This window comes from Filicampus tigris, chromosome 12 (assembly GCF_054856515.1).
Source record: "Filicampus tigris isolate MCC_2025a chromosome 12, RoL_Ftig_1.0, whole genome shotgun sequence".
NCBI classification, from domain to species: Eukaryota; Metazoa; Chordata; class Actinopteri; order Syngnathiformes; family Syngnathidae; genus Filicampus; species Filicampus tigris.
The window spans coordinates 13,610,127-13,631,685 of record NC_141228.1 but is presented as its reverse complement, the minus strand read 5'-3'; the positions used below and the strand labels follow the sequence as shown (position 1 = coordinate 13,631,685).

The following is a 21,559-nucleotide window of genomic DNA, read 5'->3' as shown; positions in this document are numbered from 1 at the left end:
TAGACATTAGCATAACGTCGCCATAGGCACAGCTCAAAAGTGGAATGTTGTATCTTCCTATTTTCGTATATGTGGTTGTTTACGTGGGCACCCGTCGTGTACATGTCTCTGCTATACTGTTTTTGGTACAGTATTCAGTTGTTTTTTTTCGTCAAGGCCTTCTCTATGGCATCCAGTTAAAAAAGAAAAAAACAGTTAATTTCAGTTTAAGGGAGAACCGGGTTTAACGGACAAACCTATTTTGCATGATCTTTTCTAGGTAACTGCAAACAATTGTATGTTTGTCATCATGCGGTGGCTCCAACTTTAGTAGTGAGATAGAATTTGCCGTGTTCCCTTTTTTTTTCTCTATACAAACGCACCTCCGAGCAAGAAATAAACTAAAAAGAAAACAACATACATGTTTTCCTCTCTTGAAATGTTGTGCCCCCCACAATTTTGGACCAGAGGTGACTTCCCTGGTCCCACTGGCTCGTGTGCCCTTGCTACTTCATCAACACAATCTCTTGCAGCAGGCAAGTGGAACTTACAATAGATCCACTGCTTATCCCACATCGCTGTTTGCCTATATGTGTGTTGTTTAGTGTGTGTGTGTGTGTGTGTGAATCACAATGTCTCCTTGGGGCTCTCGCTAATGCTCCCCCTTTCGTGTTTATGTGCTTGTCTCTGTCTCAGTATTGTAGCACCAAGCGAAGTAACAGTCCTCCATAGGCAACTCAACACCCAGACTTGACCGGCAGGAAGGAAGTAGTAGACAGAATAAAATGTATATATGTAATGATTTTGGGTTGGGAACAAATAAAGTGAAGGTCAATTTAAACCCAAGTACTGCAGACGTATTTGCTGACCAGTAGGTGGCACTCAAGCTCAGTCGACAGGGGTTCCCAGTCTGGGAGGGATATGGTTAATAATTTATCAATACACAGAGAAGCACAAAATGATTTGTACCTTAGCGGAATTTTGAATTACATGTTTTTTTTTTGTTTTTTTTAATTGTCTTTTAAATACAAATGTTACATAAGATTAAATACTGTATCTATATTTTTTAATTGCAATTTAAATTTTTGGACACGTTTTTATCCATGTCCATTCCTCAATACATACCTGTCTAATGTATATTTTCATTAGAATCTTCAAAAACCCCTTTTCGGAAAAATAAAGTGGGAGGCCGCACCATACCTTCAGCATCCCGACAATTAGCGCTGACTCTTTCGCCTGTACAGATAAAGAATACAATACACAAATAGAATATATTTTTCACTAAATCCAAACACTACTTCTTTCAGGTACTAAGCATTCCAATAATCACAAAATCACTAAAATCACTTTTGTCTAGGTTGTGAATCATTTCACGCGTTAATAAATGGCTCTTATTGTAAATGAACCTATATGTATTTTAAGTACGTGATTGTTTGATGATGATGATTTTAAAAAGTCAAGTGTATTCATCCATGGTACATACAAATTCTTGTCAAGTTGAAGAACAGGGAAATGTGAAAGTTTGAACAGCAGGAATTAGCATCTGGCATACATTTTCCCTTGATAAACGACATTAATGATAAGTTGATGGTAGTTGCAGAATAATTTCCTGTTGATTAATGGATTAGTTAAACAAGTTTGTCAGCGTTTGTGTAAATTAATTCTTTCCCCTGCTGTGCGTGCCTTGGAACTGATGAAATTGCAGAAGTGCTTTGTTATTATGAAAGGAGACCATTTGTTTGTGTTGACACAAGTCATGTTCAGATTGCAATTTACCAGCAAAACAACGGCAAAAGTGCACATTTAACATGTTTTTGAACCATTTTGACTGTTTGCTGTGTGAATAGGGTGTATATGACCGGATTTTTTTTTTTTTTTTTTAAAAGGAGGAGGAAGAGTTAAAAATTGAGAAAGGGAAGTGAAGGTTTATGCAGGGGAGGGGAAGCTGCGACAATGACTGAGTGAGTGAAAGCAGCAGAAACCCAAATTATGCCCACTCAGCATAATTCTCACCTGCCATTGTCCCGTGCGGCACTCTACGGAACATTACTGCTCCATCTCGAGCGGCAAGAAAAAAAATGAAAGCATGTCAAAGTACGATCAGCTCTGATAAATATGCAAATTGGTGTAGAGCAGCAAAGTGGCCGTGGAAGAAAGAAAAAAAAAAAAAAACGATTTGAATGTGACAGATACTGAAGGTCACTTCTCAAAGTGCTGGTCAGCTCTTTGCATGCAGCAGCAATGCATGGAACTTTCGGATTCACATTCATGAATTGTGTGTGACGTGATGTAATTAACTGAGCTACTTGTCATCACTTTTGTGAGGCGGTTAACCCGCCAAGACCTTCATGCAGAAATGGCAACATTGCAGAGATTTCAACATACCCATTCTCTAAATTTAAAGCATTAGTATATTAGGATTTTGTTTTACTATTTGGGACAGTATACTTTTACATATTGAGAATTATTTCTGTAATAGTGTTGGACCGGCCAGGAAAGCTTTCAAGGTGAGTTCTGTCCCTGTTTCATCTGATTTCTGGCTTTGAGCTATGATTGGCCCTTACCTGAGCCCTTAGGCACTTGTGGCGTCATTTTCAATCGACAGCAAGTGGCAAAATGGCCTGCAGAAAAATTTTTACTGCTTCATGTATATTCCAGAAACACAAAATTCATCAGAATGCCACCTTTAGACCAGTCCCTTTAGACTCCCTATGATGCTGACTGTTTGACATTTAAAGACACAAAACACCTTTTTGTCAGTGTACAAGGAGAAAGGAAAAACTATTCCTCACTGGTACTTTAAAAAAAGTTTCGAAAATTGGAGGCTTGAAGGACACAAAACTACGACAGTAAAATGCAAACAAGACTATATCAAACTTGATGGGGGAGACAATCTTTTAAGTCTTTGGAATGGTTTGAGGAGAGAAAACGTGCCTTGGAGAATGTGTATACAATAAAAACACAATGCCATACTGGCCACAGCTTTATGCCACATTATACTGCAAGTCACAAAGCAAGGCCTCCACGTCTCTGCCCCGCCGCTTTCTGGGCTGCGCCTCTTTTACGTTGCAATAAATTAGCCTCACTTTGGAGTGATGGCAACAAGACACGCTTGAGCCCCCCCCTGCTCAGTGCGTCACTCCGAGGATGGGCGTGAGCTGTAAATTTTCCCCGCCGCTGAATTCCTACAAAGCCTTGGAATGACACGACACTCAGTTTACTGCCCAGCTGAGCGAGCCTGGACAAGCCTCATGAGAGCCGTGCACCTCCTCCAAGGCTCGGGCTCCCTTCCTCCAATGGACGACATCACCTCAAGGACAACCAAATGAGCATCGCATTGTGCTATCCAGTAAAATATAGTCGAGAGTGTGCGATTGAGTGTTTGCATGCTGCTATGTTGCCAGAAACTATTGTGTGTTTCGTACACATCCATGTATTTTCTCTTTTGGGTGACAGGCGAGCTGCAGTCTGTCACAGCCAATTGCAGTGCAGACAATTTAAAGTCTTAGCATGCATGTTTTTGGAATAAGCGAAGAAGCTGGAATACCTGTTGAAAACGCAACTCATGAAAAGTAGTTGCAGAAAAGCACACCGCACGAAGCGACCGAATTGTTTCGCGGTGCTCGGCTGCATAACTCGGCGGGCGGCTGGCTTAATGAACTACAACATTCAAAAGCAATGTTGAAGACTGAAAGTCAACCAAAAAATATTTTTGGGAAGAATATGTTGTATGCAAGCCCAATACTTGAAACACGGCATTCTGATAAATATTGCATTTGTGGAATAAGAATTAATCCGCCCGTTTTCAGCCATCTCAGGGGGCGGCCATTTTGTCAATTCTGTCAACTGAAAATGACATCACAGATGCTCAGGGCTCAGGTAACGACCAATCAAGGCTGACCTGGTTACTGAAGCTGAGCCGTGATCGGTCGTTATCTGAGCCCTCAGCATCTGTGATGTCATTTTCAGTTGACAGAAGTGACAAAATGGCCGCCCCCTGAGATGGCTAAAAATGGGCGGATTTTGCTGCTTAACTTATGTTCCACAAACACAATATTAATCAGAATGCCGTGTTTCAACTAGAGGGCCTGCTCGGAACATTTTCTTGAAAAAAATGTGTTTGGGTTGACTTCCGCTTTAAGGAGTAAATCCACTGTAGTACCTGACTAGATCTTAATCTACACTTTCTACGCAAGCCACCTTGGATTGGCGAGCAGCACCAGGCAATGATCGAAAACAGAGAGGCGTTGAGGTCAGAATATGTCAAACACCATGTCAGACCGACAGCATAAAGTAAAATAGGGAGTGCTAAAGAGGATCAGAATACAGAGGAAAAGGGTGAGAAGTAAAGGAAAACAGACAGGAGAAGGAGGGTGGTTGCATCCGAGGAGGAAATCCTCGAGAAGACGGCATGTAAATACAAGTGATGGCGGGCCTCTTAAGTGGAGATGAAGAGGCAGTGAGATGAAAAGCTCGGAGTGATATTCTGGATCAATTTGCTGCAATCAAGCCCCCTTATGGTTGCTCACTATGAAACGGGGAGATTTGTGCGCTTCAAGGACGCCTGTGATGACAGCGGAGGTCACAGACGACGAGCGGGTGTGAAGGGAAATGCGGTGATGTCGGCAGAGGAGAATCCGAGTGGCAGGAGGATGCTGTGCTGAAAGGTTTTATAATTATGCTAATAATGAAAGGTGGAGGCATGGTTATGTCTCAAATGCCACTTAATATATGAATTCAAGTTGAGACTGATTTAATGACATTGTCTGACATTGACTGACTTTGTCATAGAGCTGAAAAGCAAACTATAGAGAGGTGATACATAAGTCTACAAACCCCTGTTCGAACGCAACGTTTTGTGATATGAAAACAAATTTGACTAGGATACCAAGAACAATTATACCATGAATGTGACCTATATAACCCGTACAAATAAATCAAATAATGCGTGTGCAAAAGTGTGCACACCCTCATGACTGGGCATGTGGCTTATTTCAAATTGAGTAACCACATTTAAACTGATGTTAAATATGACACAGCACACACAACTGTCACCATTTAACTCATTCACTACCAGACACTTTCAGACCCTCTTTTACCCTTAACGTTTGAAAAATGTTGAAAAAAGTAAATTCGTCAATGGCAGTGAATGAGTTAAACTCCAGCCGTTTTTTGGAAATTTTTTGCGGAAGCAAGAAGAAGGAATTCCATGGCTAGGCAGACACTATGAGGTGTAAATCAAAGCAACACAAGCGCAATAATAAACACAAACACAGTATGTATCGTTATTTTTGTAAAGCCAGAATTTCCCATTGTGCTTGTATAGGATCTCATTAAATTCTCATTAGATGGTGTCTCAATGTGTCAGCTTATTGCTTAATGACGCAAATCAGATTCATTTATGAAACAATACACCATGAGGACTGAAATACCTCAGGAAAGATGGATTCAATGTATGCGCTCAACCATTTTTCTTCCCCCCAAAACTTTATTAACATCGGTATTGTTTACAATGTGATTTGGTACAGGGTAATTCTTTTTTTTAGATTGACATTTTAAGGATATTAAATATATCTCAAATTCAATTACAAAAAAGTTAACGTTGGGGGGGTTGCTCAACCATTGTTGTTAGTGTCATCTTCAAAGACCTCTTGCGGTGTGCTCAAGAGGCCTAATGTTGAGAGCCAGTGTTGGCAGACATGGAGGGCCACACAAGAGGTACAGCGAAAGAGAGTCAAAGTCGTCGCTCTGTCAAGTATCAAAAACAATGGGCCCTTTTTAGCCAGACGTCTTGCACAAAGGCGGCGGAGGCTGCCGGCGGTTTCAAGGCGGCGGTCGCAGGCCTTTCTCCAAGCACGTCTCTTCTCATGGCTTCAGAAAGAGATGACGGGAGGAGGGAAACATAAAAAGGAGGGATGGCTGGTCTGCGCGCCACATGATAGAGAATCACAAGCAGCCAGTAATAGGCTTTTTTGAAGAATGGGCCACTGAACTTTAAGGGCCGTCTTGCTTGAAAGGACAAGTTACAAATAGGAAGAAAGCTGAGGGAGAAATGATTTCCCAGGGATGTACCCCGACTGTGTCGCCCTATCGCTGAACCACAGTAACACTGTTTGTGAGCACCGTTGGTCCAGCTGCTTGCAAACTTTGCCAAGCTAGGCTAACCGTTTAACTGCATTAAATGGAGATTCACAACACAAAGCTGTTGTTAAATGTAGCTAAATGAGCTGCTGTCTTTGTTATCATTATAGGCCGACAGCACATACTTGTAAATATATATTATATACACAGTAAATAGTTTCTCAATATCCAAGCAAACCAGGCTAATCGTTAAACTGTTGCATGAAGCTTCACAACACAAAGATAATTTGAAAAATGACTAACTGCTACTATTTGTATCGTACAGAACATAATGAAGATATATCCAGAGCTGGGCACTTTCCCCTTTTTTGCCAGTCCGTCGTCCATCCGCGACCTGAGTACCCTTCCGTCCTCATCCCTCCGTCCTTATTCCTAAAAATGATCGTCCTCTGACCCCATCCGTCCTCATTCTTTTAAAGCACTTACATTCCGTCGGTCCGCCCTCCACCCAAAAAAATATATATATTTCAAGCTCATTAGCTGGATAATTTCCTACTTTACAACGGTTAAGACGGCTTTTTAGCTGCTAGCAACCACTTTTGGATGTGATGAAGATGATGATGATGATTACGCAACGCAAGCCAGGAGACATCATGAGAATATTAAAGATTGCGTAATAACACAACATATACAATAAAATACTATTAGGCTTTGCACGTTTTCACTTTTTATTGCGTTGTTGCCCAATTGAAATAATTATTGCAGAATAAGGCAATGTTATTTTAGGAGGACAACAAACGTCTTCCACTTCATAGCTTTCAGTGTTTTTTTTTTCCCCTCATCAGGGAAATGGGTGTCCACTAGAGGGCAGACGATGCCTGTGAGAACAATACTGTAGGGACAGACCGCAGATGAAAGAGAGCACTCCAAATGTTGTGCAGGGTTAGCAAGGTAAAAGAACCCAAAACAACACGTCAGCCGGGACTTGACCCGGTTAGGGACGATTCGAAAATCTACCTCCGTCCTTGCTTAGTCTGTCCTTTTTTAAACAAGTCGGACGGACGGACCGTTCCGTCCCTGGGATGGAATGCCTAGCTCTGGATATATCGATATTGATACAAGTTCATTCGTTCACAGTTGCAGCTAAATGTAGCAAAGTGACATGCGATTTTTCAGACAGTACTGTAGACAGCATATATAATCAACACTTTCATCACATTGTAGGGATTGCAACAAGATACACTAAATAACCATTAGATTATATGAAATAAGTCTTCCCAACACAAATTTTGAGTTCAACCTAGCTCTATCTGTTGCAACGTGTATCTTGTTTTTGTTCCTCACTAATGACATGTTCAGCGGCGACAGTGATTTTGCGGCTTGGACAAAGTTAATCGAGACCACTTTCAAGGTAGGGAATCCGGAACTAAACTCATCAGCCGAAGCGAGCGGTCCGACGGACAAACAGACAGGAGTGATGCGTAGTCCTTTATTTCTCTTCTATAAATAATTTCGAAGGCACAATGCATCCAAGTGGAGGTAAACAAGCATAGCCGGCTTTAATAACTGCGGTCACGCCTCCCAGCTATGTCTATTAGGATGCTGGCTTCTCTTTCCAGTCTACCTGCTTTTTTACTCCTCACAATTCACACAAGAACTCACTGTCGGCCTGCGGTCTTTGCCTTTCGTTGTGTGTTTGTTTGTGTGTATGCGTGCAGGGAGGTCACATGTGCGGTTACGGGTGTCAGCGCGGCGGCAGCGACAATGTCATCCCGCAGTTTAGTAACAGGCCATTACCTCGTTAATATCGGCCTAATGGGCGTTCTGCTACCTTAAGCCCACAGCCGTGTTTGTGCCATTAGCAGCCACTTAGCGCCGCGTTCGAGTCCACCGGCCACTGGGACACTACAAACAAAATAACACGGACAATATGAGAATGAACCTGTATTTTAGCTTGAACATGAACAATGAAATCAAGAAGCGATGAAACAATGGAAATTCAGCAAATTGAGTCTGTTTGCACATCAATTTTGGAGACTGTCGCTGTGAAATGTAAACCTAACCTCTGTCAGTCATGATTCACAATACTGAGATAATAAACTCCTGCGAGGCTCTAGCCTAGCGTAAAACGCACTGATAATAGTGTTTTCAGCAGGGGGAAAAAATTACACATACTTACATCTACATACATGCACTTTATATATCCATTTTAATTAAATTAAATTATGTTTCATTTTGTCAGCCATTTTCAACACATTTAAAACTCAGTTCTGTATTTTAACAAGTAAATTAGGTCCAAAAAAATGTGGAAATGGATCAGCAGCATCACGACGTACCTGTCCATTGCTGATTTCGAACTCTTGCTTAAGTTGAAATAACAGATCGGCAAACATCACTAAAGCAATTTAATTTAACTCACCGCTTAAAGGTGATTCTCCCACCCCCAGTTTCCAATCCTCCCGTCTCACTTCACGTAAACTTGAAAGGATTTAAATGCGGTGTAACACCAGTAGTTAATGCAACTCCCTGATAAAGCTGACATCAAACATCTGCGATAACATCACAGCTTACCGCCACGAATGAAACGACTTTTGGAATAGCTGAACAAAAGTGTATGTTGGGGCGAATTTTTTACGCTCGCTAAAAAGAATAAAACCAAAGAGAACAGATGCTGGAAGGGGGAGAGGATGGGAGGATTTACTCGGAGATGATCATACTCTATCTACACACAGAATATAAATGTTGCTGACTCAGTACGGATGTGACATTGCAATAGTCCCATGAAATCAAACTTCTACACATCAAAATACTGTAAATGAGCACTAAAATGATAATTGAACCCACGACTCCTGCTGCACGCACGAGAGCCGGACTGAGATGGGATGGTCGCCTTGACAACGAGTGGGCAGAAGAATTCGGATGGAAGGAATGCGCCCTATCTGTGTGAGACGATACATGGTTTGAAGTGGCAGGCCTTTTCCAATGGCTTTGATCGCTGAAATGTTTGTAGTGGGGGCAAACCTGCAGAACAAGCAGGACTTCACAGAGACTACTGATCCGTGGAACACACACACACACACACACACACACACACACACACCGACGGGCGGAAGCAGAGAAAAAAGGACGGACATAAAAAGTAACGGTCGGCTGAATTTCTCTCCTTTCTCTGCATCTGTTGTTGAAGAGCATTGAAGGGACAAACCAACAAAAAAAACAAAAACAATGGTCTTGCTGTCTACTATATGTGTCCAAGAATGTGTAGAAATACATGCTGGTCACAAACCATTCAATTTCTCTTTCACGACATTGTCCTGATTAGAGTTGCAGGTGAGCTGGAGCCTACCCGAGCTAACTTTGGACTAGAGGCGGAGTATACTCTGGACTTGTCGGCAGTCAATTGAAGGGCAAATATAGGGGAAAAAAATTATTTACGCTCACATTCAAACCAATGGACAATATAGAATCTCCAATAAAGCTAAGGCTAGGTTCAGACCAAACGTGGAGTCTCGCATGCATTTGTTTGCAGGGAACTCCTTCTCCTACGGCAGAAAAAAAACAAAAAAAAAAAGTTCAAACATCGCTAGTCAATCTGGTAGCCAGTGGTTGTGCTCCTGTGGATGCTAAATGCTGTCTTGGTTGACACTTCAACAGCTGTGAACAAGTTAACGCACTGACCAGACATGCCAAGTTCAACACTCCTCATTCACCAAGCCTGCTTCTGTTTTGGTTCAGCCTTGAACCATTAGTATTGGAAGCTAGCTTTGTGTCTCTTGTGCCCGGAGCCCGCAACAATTATTGTGTCCTCTACATTGTTTATTTCACCACGCTGTGTATGAGTGTACGTGCAATGTGTTGCTGCTGTGTGTGACATAGTAAGTGCATTCTCCCGCGACGCAATGTGGTAACCAAATGTTCACACTTGCAAACCCTAGTGAATGGACAAATACAGGTACCCCTTGCATCATGGCTAACGTGTCATCCGCGCTCCCCTACACGCATTCCCGCCTATTTGTCTGTTGATTTTATATGGAATTGCACTGCCAGGAATGCTCAACTTGCGTTCGGTTTGACTGCAATATATATATATACAGATACAGTATGTGTATATATGATAGAAACACAGACATGGATGGATAGATTAGATAGATAGCTTAGATAAAATGGATGGATGGATAGATGGATAGATGATGAAATTATTTGGTTGGTCATTATAACAAGATGGCTGTGCAATATGGAGATGAAGCAGCATATGTTAGCCCCCGACTGAGAAAAAACGATGATAAGATTAACCAATTTTTTCGAGAGGAAATTAGTTTAAAACCACAAAGCAATAAACTGCAGTCTGTTTGTAAAACAGCAGGAGATGAAGTGCATTCTGTTTGCACGCAAACAAAGTTGCAGCGAAACTCCTAAAAGAGACATGCGGTCTATTTAAACTCCGACAGAGATAAGGAAGATGCATGGACGAGTGTCACAAAACAAAGAAACATTCGTTCATGTATTTTTCAGCGGCTTCTTTGGCCGTTATTGGAGGAGATAGGCGAGGTCGGGCGGCGGGGAAGCGAGCCCGCCCGACGAGGGCCTTTCAGCCAGGGGGGGCTCGGAGGGAGCAGATTAGAAAATGGTGATGCAATATTAATTGGCGGCGCCGCATGCGTGCCAGGGAGCAGGGGGCTGTCGGTGGTTTCTCTCCCTGAGGGAAGGCTGTCAGGAGCTCGGAGAGACGGGCCGAGATGAGTCGCTGACCTTGTCTGTCAGCTTGGCGGAGGAGAGGAGGGCTCGCCGAGGAGACACCCAGTCCCGCTGACACTCGGATCAACACACTGCCAGTCTACTGCGAGCCAGCTGGGACACATCACCCCCACACAACCAGACACGCGGAGTGACAGACAGACTGACCCGAGCAATCCGATGTCCATAGCGGCACAAAGTACACTGGAAACATCGCATTCTCTGGACCTAGACTCTGGAGACACTTCTTCAGGTACATTATCAATATTGAGCCTACACTCTTAAAACTGCTGGGTCAAAGGTAACACAAATGGAGCGAAACAGCTAACCCGCCACTGGGTCGAAAAGGGACTAATTCAATGCTGGGTTACTTATACCCGTTGCATTGGGTTGAGGATTTGATCCACCTCATTGGCTCATGGTTTTGAAGGGTAAAAACCAGGGATAGACCGATATTTGGCTTTTTGACAAATATTAGCATCAACCTTTTTTAAAACTCTACTGGCCAATAATGAATCAATTTAAAACGGTGGAAATCAAAACAAAGATATGTGAAAGTTTAACATTTCTGTCATTTTGAAACTTTAATGTACTGTAGAAAACTACATGGAGCTATTCTTTAAGTTTTCTTTATCCTTTTTAAGACTTGCTGACAACCCCGGGTGTTCCCTGAACTTTTTGTTAGAATTTCACAACAGAGATGTATACTGTCCAAAATTTCTTGTAATAATGATTTGAAAAAAAAAAAATCACAATTATGCAAACCTGAAACATTGTTCAAGAAACATGCTTAAAGACTTTACAACAAAGTTAAGAGTACATTTTCTTTAGATTTTGATGCCAATATTTTCCTTTTCACTGAAAATGAATATCGGCTCCAAATATCGGCTATCGGCCTCCTTGACTACTAATAATCGGTATCGGCCCTGAAAAAAAAGCATATCGGTCTATCTCTAGTAAAAACTACCTATACGGTTGAGTTAAAGCTACCAATAACTGGTTAAACTAAACAGAGGAACACCAGAATTCACAGGATAAAGAGACAGTTACTGGAAAATAGAAGCCCTAAGAACTTTGCATTAAATTTACTTCAAATCAAATTTACTGGCCAGCCAGTCGAATGGCACATACAAAATAGACGACCAACTATTCAATCATTTATAGTCTTCAATCAACCTAACTTTCACTTTTTTTTTAACGTGGAAGGAAGCCTGAGTAGCTGAAAAAGCCCACAAAAGCTCAACAAGAACATGCAAACACCACACGCGAAGACTGGACTTCAGATTCAAACCCGGATACTTCGAAATGTGAGGCTGACGTGTTAACCACTAGCTCACAACATGCTAGTATCGGAAAGGTTAAAATGACAAAGCACATGTTATCAGACGCAAAATGATGCTGTGCATTATTTTCTCCCTTTCAAGCCGAGGGATGCTTCCAAAAGTGCGAGCGGATGAATCAACAGGAGCATATGGGCCTCTCGCACGTGTCAACTTGGGGACGCAAACACTAGACACAAGTCAGCTTCAATTAACCCTCTCCCATCTGTTTCTCTCACTCTACCCGACTTGCTTCGTTGCCCCACTCGCACACAACTAGGTCACGGCAAATCCATAAATGCATGCAAAACTATCTCCTTTTTGGTGAATACTTTGATTTTTAATTCCCACAAACCGCCCCCTTGTCAGAAAAGATCTAGCGCCTTAAATTATCGATGCTCTGCGCGTCAATAATTCAGATTAAGGCAGGCGGTGGCACAGAGTCGTCAAATTCCCTGACATCTCCTGAACAAGCCTGTCAAAGTGCTGGACAACACAGCAAAGTCAAAGCAGCAAGATCTTTAGAGCAAAACAATACAGCATCCAGCCAGAGATACACCACTTTGGTGTAAAGTCACCGGCAGGTTACAGTGGGGTGGGGGCGAGGGGCCGGTTGTTGTTATAAGCCGCAATGTGACAGCTGACTTCTTATTTTGGCCGTCAACTATGAAGCCATGCGTCAGTCCAGTTGGCCCGCCAGTCCCTGCTGTCCTAACCGTTTTCTGGTGTGAACACACACAGACAGTGTACATACGAAAACCTTTTTTTTTTTTAATTTATTTATTTTTTTTTTTGCATTTCACACGTCTTTTCTCATCCACTGCTGACACTTTTTGTGGGGTCCCTTCCTCGGTTTGAGGCCAACATCTACACTTCCTGTGTGCAGGTGCATGTTGCTGGCAGCTTGTCAGTTTCAGTCAACTTGACTTAACGCACACGTACACATACAGTACACAAACAAGCACGCGTTTAGCGGGGTTAAGACTTTGGTCGCCACAAGCGTGAGGGGTGGCTAAAGTACTCCCTCTCTGTACTTAAGTACTGAGATTTTGTAAGAAAGAAAGCAGAAGTATTGGTTAAAACGCTTTATTTCTGTAAAAGAATACAACTACAAAATGAAGTGTATTTAAATAGACTAAGTAAAAATAAAATGCTGGCGGGGCACTAGACACACCCACAGTATTTGAGAGCAGCGACAATAGCAAGATTTTTCACTATTTTCATTTCACCTTGTTTTTGTTTTAAATATTAAAATTAGGCAGGGTTGTTAACAACATTCTTCTATGTGGGGTGGCAAATCTACAATACACAATTAGTTTGACTTTACGGGGACTTCAAATAAAGCCTTGGAAAGGGGCCTATTTGCTCCTCTGAATATGTTGCGTAATCGTCAACAATGCTCCCTGTTCTCGTTTCTCCATGTCTCTGCTGTCCCTCTGTGCATCAAGTCTGTACAATCGCTCCTTGTTTTGGCAAGAAATAAACTAGTAAGATAACTCTTATTGTTTATCAGTGTTTACTACTGTAATGTAGAAACTATTGCCATGAAGGTCACCTTACTTAGGTAGACTATATTAAGTGAAAAGGTCCTGTTGTGATTAGCCAATAATGAAAGCTTCAGCAACAGCAGCAGGTTTTCAATTATATATATTTTTGCTCTTTGTTGATCAATCAATTTTAAAGTGATTGGTTCTTGTTTACAAGTCATGTAATGAGAACTATGTTATTGAAGCTATTTTATAGCATTCAAGCTAACTTTAGGCCCCCCATGACAAGAGAAAGAGAATCAACTCCAGTCATAAGATGAAGCCATATCTGGGATTAGGAGAATAAAGACATTAGATTTATATTAAGACGACCATCACCTTTTACTGACTGACAATTATAACAGCTGAGATAAGCGGATACATTTTTAATCTAGCGTCCGGGAAGCTGATGGTTTAAAATAAACGATTTGGAGTCAAAGAGTGCACGGTGACCTCCCGAGTGGAGAGTATGGAGCTGATGTCAGTGCGCATGGCCCAGGGTCAAGTGACACCTCCCAACAAGAGGCTCATTAACACCACGCCATTAAAAGTGATGGATGCCATGCATGGCCACTGTGAGTGTGTGTGTATGTGTGTGTGCTCGCGCACACACAGTCATGCTTTACGTTGACATTGACAAGGGCGGACATGTGTCACTTTTTGTCTTCAGCCATGAATTCCACAAGGGCGTGAAGCTCGTATGTTCAGGTTGGTCAGGTGTTAAAATTTGATGAAAAGCTTTGTCCAGAGTAATTAAAAACAAAAAAAAAAGGATGCAATTAAATCAGGCTGTAAAAAAAAAAAGGCAAACAATATTAATCTCTGGCTTGAATATCAAATAGTGTGCTTTAACCCTCTTGGTCTGTTTGTGTTTATGGAGCAATGTGACCTGTTCTGTTAAATCACCAATATGTTATTTTTTCATTTTTTTTTTTTTTTTCAAGAAAAGGACACCAAATAAGACTGGGAGAATATTTTAAATAATCTTTGTTATTCCTACATTTTCTTACAAATCAATCTGACCTGCAACACAGGAGGATTAAACCAATAATATCCAGCAGTGTTTTTTATAATTTTTTTTCATGCACACATCACTCTTTGATTCAACATCCCTTTTTTCCCGCTGCAAATCAAACATGATGCAGGGTGAACGTCTATTGTTTTTTTTGTTTTTTTTTAATTTTATCACTAACACGAACATACCTGGCGTCCTTTCAAGTCTGCTAAGCTACGAGAGCCTTGTTATCCAATTAAAAGATTAGATTTTACTTGTAATTAAAGATGAATCGTTCCACGGTTTGGGATTGTCTGCCCCTTTTTATTAACCATCCCACAGATGAAACGCTTTGAAAATGATGAGGATCTTCAAGAGAAAAGAGCTAAGCTGTGTGACATTTGTTTTTGTTACTTGAGTCATTGAGGCGGCATCTTTTGTTGTGACGAGAATGCAAAGCGGGCAAAACGCGCATGACGAATGAGGCCTGCGAAGAGACAAACAAACCAATGAAGTGCTGCACACTTTCATGTGGAGGAAAGCAAACTGACGCCGCTATGCTTAATTATCTACATGTAATACTGTTTACAGCTAAAAGTATAAGATGGCCTGTTTCCCCCCCCCACACAAACTACAGGTCTTTCATGAGTTCTTGTTTAATAAAGCACTCTTAAAGAAGAATACTCAGGAAAAACATGAGTATATTGTAGCGCTATTGCTAGCAAGCAGTGGCTAATGCTATTGCCAGGAATTAGCCGGCCTACAATATATAATCATACGTTGATTTCAACGTCGCTCCACAGAGCAGACACGCCTTTTAAAGGCATACACAGCAGAATCGCAAATCTATTGTACAAAATAACCCCCACGATAAACAATGAATTACTACTGTACATTATTTGCTCAAATTGCTTAACTTGAAACAAGATGTGCTTCTTGCACAAAATGACAATTAAAATACTTTTAGTGCAATTGGCAGATTTTGAAACAAGACAAAATGTGAGAGCAAGGGGTGTGTCAAGAAGTAAGGGGTGAGTGAGCCAGGAGAGAGGTGAGATGCGGGAGATGAATATTTAAGCAGGTGTGTAGCGATTAGCGTGCGAGTGCAGCGAGCGGCTACAGCAGTGACATTGGCTGCTGCCATGACGACCCGTCGTCGCAAATGCGCTTCATTTTTTAATTTTTTTATTTTGTAAGTGGTGGATGGGGGCGGCGGTTGGAAGTCACCTGCATTAATAAAGGCCATGTGGGGGCTCGGGGCTGAAGCATGTGTGAGTGCATATTCACATGTATAGGCTCACTTTTGCATTCATTTACTGGAGGGCCTGATGGACTCCAACATTTCTCATTTCTAATCACTGCAAAGAACCAAACAAGCTTGTTGAGAACGATAAGGACCATTTGAAAAGAGCTGGCAGCCTCCATATTGGTTATATACTATGTGGGGACATGCAGCCCAACGCGGTGAGTGGGTACAAATGGAGGTATGCCAAGAAGAGGGATAGATGGAGGAAAGAGAGGGAGGGTCACTTTGCTGTCGATTGGTTGCAAAAGCCACAAGCTTAATTAAAATGTTTGAAGTTACTAAACTTGAGGGCTAAATAATGATTTTACACTACTGCGGGAAATAAAGATGATTATGTGACTCATGTTTTGCACATGTTTATTTCAGGAGCATACTGACTGAATAATGAAGAGAGCAACTTTTACAGGAGGGGTGGGCAAAAAGGGACGGATGGGCTAGACCAGTAACTCTCAAAAGTGTGCTATGCTCGTGAAAGAATCACTGCTTAAATGATGGCTGAAGTGGTAAGACACAAAAAGTGAGTTTTGTCAGTAAAATGTCACTTTAAAGACAATATAGACACACTCTGGGATCATAACGATTAGCGAGAGTTGTTGTGAGTACAATACACCATAAAATATTGAATATAAATATTGTCGAACATGGGCCATGCATGAAACGCGATTCATCCGCAGTAGTGGAAGGCTATAGTGTTGATCAAAAGCGAGACAGTGGTTTAGTCCTACCAAATATATTTAATACTATTTTAAGTCATTGTAAAATTATGCCATATTAGTGCATTCCAAACAGTTCCAATGCCACAGCTACTATGACACGAAAAGATGGATACGATGAATCCGACACTGCTCCAAGAAGCTCCATAAAGGCAGCGAATTGTCCATATTCATTAGGTAGTACGTGTGACATAAATACAATATGTCCCCCTTATCTTAGTGCGGCGCGGGGACGACGCGGCGCTTATGCGACAGACAGCGAGGCTGCAGAGCCCAGCCCAGAATCCCCGCCACAGCACTAATCCATCATCACCTCCACTGAATCACCGCGCTGCCAATAAAGCCGGGCGGCAATACATTAGGAGGCATGTGGCAGGCTTTAGCCATAGTGACATTGACAAGTCCCCTCGGGCTGCAGGAAAAGGCTGGCCGCGTGCTACACTTGCTTACACAGGCAATAATATATGGAAATGCAAGAGCAGCACAGTTTGATCTATTCATGGAGGAAGTCTACTTGGTGCCCTATCAGAAAGGGGCCAAAACGTGAGATGGTACAGTTCACTTATGCTTTGCTCTTCTCTTTTTGGGGGGATTTTTTTTTTTTTTTTAGGGACTAGCCAAGAAAACGACACATTTAATTTTCAGTAAGTGTTACACTGGTCAACAAATGTGTACATTTTTTTTAATCAAAGATGCAAGTAAACTTTTCTAGATTCCATTCTTGTGCAGATTCCGAATCTGTCCTCATTAAAAAAAAAATTCTACTACACATCAGGTTGTCATAATAATATAATATGTATTATGTTTAGTAATATTTATTAATTAAGGGTTAGGTTGAGCAACAGGTGGACTTTATTTCTGTAACGTCATAGTTATAAATTACAACACGTGTCAAATTTAAAAACAAAAAACATGAAAATTGATCTAAAACATGCTACAAAAAAGGAAAGGAATTTTTAAATCAGCATCAAAAATACTTTTGGGGACACGTAAAGCCACTTATTTCTAAGATGTGTTGTTGACCAGTGTTACCTTCCAGCCAGCAGCTGACTAGTTTGTTTTAGCATGCAGATTAAAAACAGCTGAGCTGGAAGAAATCACTGCTCTGGGCCATGAAATAAATTAGCATATGGCCACCTGAACTGCTAACATATTTTTTGCACACTGCTGTCTTTGCAACAGGATGAAACAAATGAGCAATAGTGGTGTCATGTTTTTGTTTCATCCATCTATTCATTTTCTTTAGCATTTTTTCTCTTGGGTCACGGGGGAGCTAGAGCCTATCCCAGCTGACTTTGGGTAAGTGTACTGGTCGCCAGCCAATCACAAGGCACATGTAGACAGACAACCACTTAAACTTGCCTGTTTTGGAAGGTAGAAAGAAGCTGTTTTGCCCAAATCAAGATTCAAACTCAGAACAGTGAGGAAAATGTGTTCACCACTAGAACACAATGGAAGTTAGAAGTCTTAATGCGTTTTCGCGGACAAAGCTCACCAAATGATATCAAAGTTTATGTAACTTTTAACCTTTATATCCCATGAATACCCTGACCCATGACTAAAACCCAGTTTGAATGAAAAAGTATGACTATTATTGCAATCTTATGTCGTTTCTGAAAGAACACAAAAAACAGTGAATGAGGTTTTTTTTTTTTTAATTATCAAAGATGATAGGTTAAAAAAATACTCAAACTTGCAAATAGCAAAAATCTGTGCCCCAGTTTTCGACAAAAATGTGTTCCATTTTTATACATCCACTTACATTTAATGACTCAACTATGTAATTCAGTGATTAGCTGTAGTATAAACATTTTGCCAATAGAGGGTGCTCACAGTCCATAAAATGGTCATATAGACCATGACTTGTGTTGACTTAAATGTCGATATTACGTGCAATGAAAAGTAAGTGATGTTCAATGTTCATTTATTCATTGGCTTTGTCATTTATATTTATTTCACATTGTTTTATCTGTTAAAGTTGTTCTATTTAAAAATGTTGATATGGTTAAACAGATTAATTGGATTTACATTCATTCCTATTCAAAATATCGCTTTGATTTTTGTTGCATTGGGTTAAGGCTGTTTGGAACACAAAAAAATGTGGTTGTTTCCCTCACCCACTCACAGGTTAGCTGTGGATTCTGAGCAGACAGGGTTATTGTTGCTTGTTCTTAGAAGATTTCTGTAATAAAATTTGTATCATTTTTAACCCCAGGTAACCTGGTAACCCATTCGTTGGTGGCTTTAACTCATCAGGATGGGTATTTTTGACCCCTTGTTGGCTCAAAATGTTGTCAAATCCTCAACCCAACGCACAGGATATAAATAACCCATCTTTGGGTCAGTCACTTTCAAATCCAACGCTGGGTTAGCTATTTCACCCAATTTGGGTTACTTTTGACCAAGCAATTTTAAGAGTGTATTAATCCTGAAGACCAAAGTTCCACTGCACTTTCAAAATTGCTTTGCCAAGCAAGACTTAAAATTCAAAAAAAGGATGTCAATCAGTCAAATGGATTTTTTCTGTCATTTATAGGACAAAAAGCAACAGATCCGTTTCCAACAAGAGTCAAGAAATAAACATTAAGCAATTGAAAAGACCCCCAAAAAAATGGCAACACAAGATTAGTGCTGATAGAATAAAAGTCTGGATTTATTTTGCTTTATTATCTCGACATGAAACATGTTCCTGAATGCAGCAAGAGACACAATAAGAGGATGCTAAGCATCTTGTCAGCGTAGCAGAGGTGTGGCCGGTTGAGCGAGGACATATATACACACTATTGCCTAGTATAGAGCATTGTCTCTGGGAGGCTGAAGCAGGCTGAGAGAGTGTTGACTGAAATCATGAGTGTCTTTCACATTATCGTACCAACGGACTGACCACCATACACTGATTACCCTGTCTTGCCCTAATGAGCACGGCAATGCACTTAAACCCAAAGAGGCCTGCACAGCACAGTTAAATTCATTAATGACAATGAATATGGCGGTAAAAGTTTGAGTTGCCATGACGATAGTCTCCCTTTTGGACACCATGTCAAGGTTGAGCAGACAATCAAAAATATGTATGGTTTCGACCAAACAGTCCTGTGGATGGCTGAAGGGCTGCAGAAGAAATGGCTGAGCACACTGATGAATTCTTGTTGAAACTATGGGTAGGCATAATTATCAATTAAGAATTTGATTTGGTGGCAGTTCATTCAGTGAGATTTCACTACTCCATTAAAAACAAACGATTCATTTCTGGTTGCGTTTTCCCATGCTAGGTCAAGGAAACGTAATCAAATGCCCATGCCTAGTTGAAACATAAACAAGTAGAACATAATTTTGACTTGGAAAATCTCCCAAAAACAAAACATGAATGCATATTGACGTAAGGTGTTGGTTCACAGTCTGACAACGTTGTACTAACTGCTACATTGATACTGTGAAGAGTTTAATTGAAAGTTGGTGACTCATACCACACGCAGCAAATAGAAAACGGGCACCGGGAACACGAAAAAGCCACAAACTGCCACTTTTATCATACATTTTCTTCCTCCTTTCATTTGCTTTTTAATTCATGAACTCAGACAGTGGAATCCATTTTCTGTGAAACCAAGTTCTGCAATGACTATCAGTACAGAGCAGAATGTCCAGAACTCCTCATAAACATTACACAAGCACACTTAAAACATTGGCAGCAAACAGGCGTTGAAAGCGGACGCGTCTTCTAAAAAACAACAGGTTCTGAGGTACTCGTGAGACTCACAACTAAGTAGAGAACACTATTTGGGCGGATAGCATGTACGCAACACAGTAACAGCAAAAGAGTTTTGAGTATTTTGCAAAGCGTTTTGGCTTGAATTGCTTTCACCAAAGAGTTGAGGGACTAGCGGTGTGGTCGGCGCGCCTGAATAAAACACGTCTCCCCCTCCTCGCCGTGAGGGTTAAAAACATAGAAAATCAGCACCATTTGAGGTCCGTATAGAACAGTTTGCTGGTAGCACCGTCAACCAGTAAAAATCTCCAAACGCAACACAGACACAAAACACGAGCACGGGAGCGACTGCACGACGTAGCCAAGAGCAGATTACAACGCGGCCGCAGCCCCTCGACGCACAGCAGCATCCTCCATGAAGCAGCTCAGGAAACATCCTTTTTCCAAGAATGATATTGTGAATCGAGGTGTTTAAGAAGATATATATATATTTATATATTCTGTACATGTTGCGTAACCAGGTATAACATTTTTCCTATAGATTTTCTTTTGACTATACACACAGAGCTTAGAGTCACTGACAAACAAACACCAGAGTAACAATGAGGTAGGGCGGTGAAAGTTGGATGAAGTAGAACCAGTTTGTGGATTGTATACAAAGTTACTGATACCGTAATCAAAAATAGAGACCAAACAATATGTTCCTCCCAGCATTGTCTCAGAGGCTCAAACATGAGCGTCGTATGTACACCGAGCAGTCAAAACAGAAGGAGGAGAGCTCCCGACAAGACCGCGGCAAGCGTCATCTTGAACTGAACTATGTGCATTTCGAAAGACCGGTCGGATTTCGTGTCAGCAACTCGAGGTGTCACAGAAAGAGAATCACAGCTGGGGAGGTTCAACTTCCTCTTTTATCCAGCGCTACTTGAGTGTGAGAGCAACGAAAGAGCCCGGCGTTAATGTACAGCCGATGAGCAAAAGGCTCGGTTAGGTTACTCGTCCCGTTGGTGCGTGTTACAGAGATGCTGATTAAGCTGGATCTGGGTTCAACTTTAAGTACCGAAGTATACATGTCAAAAGGCTAGGAAGGAAACTAGCCTTTCAGAAGGTGACAAACTTTTAAAGCAATGTCTTTACCCCGACCCCTTTTGGCATCAAAAACAAAGAAACAAAGGACATAAACGATACATGACAGCATTATTGG

At 41.3% G+C, this 21,559-nt stretch overlaps 1 protein-coding gene across 2 annotated transcripts in view; it reads right to left on the bottom strand.

The window, feature by feature from the left end:
• agbl4 (AGBL carboxypeptidase 4) overlaps positions 1-21,559 on the bottom strand; it is a 285,763-nt gene that overhangs the window by 36,816 nt on the left and 227,388 nt on the right. The window lies entirely within an intron of this gene.